Source organism: Phytophthora infestans, genomic scaffold (assembly GCF_000142945.1).
Source record: "Phytophthora infestans T30-4 supercont1.39 genomic scaffold, whole genome shotgun sequence".
In the NCBI taxonomy this organism is placed as follows: domain Eukaryota; phylum Oomycota; class Peronosporomycetes; order Peronosporales; family Peronosporaceae; genus Phytophthora; species Phytophthora infestans.
The window spans coordinates 1,304,033-1,305,207 of NW_003303720.1; positions in this window are offsets into that span (position 1 = coordinate 1,304,033).

A 1,175-nucleotide genomic window follows, 5' to 3' on the forward strand; every position below is an offset into this window, starting at 1 on the left:
CAGCTTGGCCGCAATAATAGTAAATAAAACACGTCTGGTTTTGAAGAATAAAAGTTAAGGTATTACCTTTGAGCCCTGGCCTTGGGCTGTAAGTGTACTTTGGATAAGGAACTTAGTATTAGTGACTCTTTGAGTCGAACGTCTTCCTCTGACGCTAAAGCTACGGCAGCCCCGCTGCACAAGACATCATCCTCGACTGAATCTCGACGCCCTTGTCGAGCTCGCCTAGCAAAACCTTCCTTCTCAGAATCCTTCATGCAGCTTAAGTGCAACACCCTTTGAGCTCAGTGGTCGAGCGTTGGCTTTGGAGGTCACAGGTCGGTGGTTCGAACCCACCAGGGCACAGCCCTCTCATACCATGAGTAGTCCGTTCTCGGACTGACGTACGGGCATCGCCCTTATAGCTCAATGGTAGAGCTCCGGCCTGGCAAGCCAAAGGCCAGTGGCTCGATCCCCGTCCGGGACACCTGTTTTCGCTGTTACAGCGCATCCACATTTGGATCATGCTCATCGCGCAAGTTGTTTCAAAACAACTATGCGTCTATCGAGACGCTTGTGCCTGAACCTTGTTCAGCACAACACGAAGCACCTGCTTCCTTCGGGACCATGTCCCTAACACCACGAGGTCTATCCATCCCCTGCTCCCTCTGCGAGCACCGCTCATACGTACGAGCCGGCTGCTGCAGCCACTGGTCAGAGCCTGAGCTCAACTACTGACCTGATCGCTCCCCACGCTAGTGGGAGGCGCAGAGCGCCTGAAGACGCTGTCGCACGCCATGGTGGCGCTTCGGCACATGATGTGCCCGGGCGTAAGCGTCAACGACGTCAGGGCAATCTTGCCGGAGGATAACCTCAAACTCCCATGAGCTCTGTAGTGAGGGTAACCCCTTCACTTCACCAAGTACTGGGTACGACCCTGGCGTCTACGCCGCACCACAGGGCGTTCCACGTGAAACTGGAGCTCACCATGCTCATCGAGCAGAGCAGGAGGAGGCCTTGCCTCAGCTGGGCTCTCGTGGGGATAGTCAGCACTTCCGGGAACGGCGTCTGCGTCCATACGACGCCGGCGTCCATGACGCGAACGTTCACGCTCACCGCCCATCGGTCGATCTCGAAGAGATGATCCACCTTGTGGATAGGTAAGCGCCACCACTGCTGACTCACAATCAGGTCTC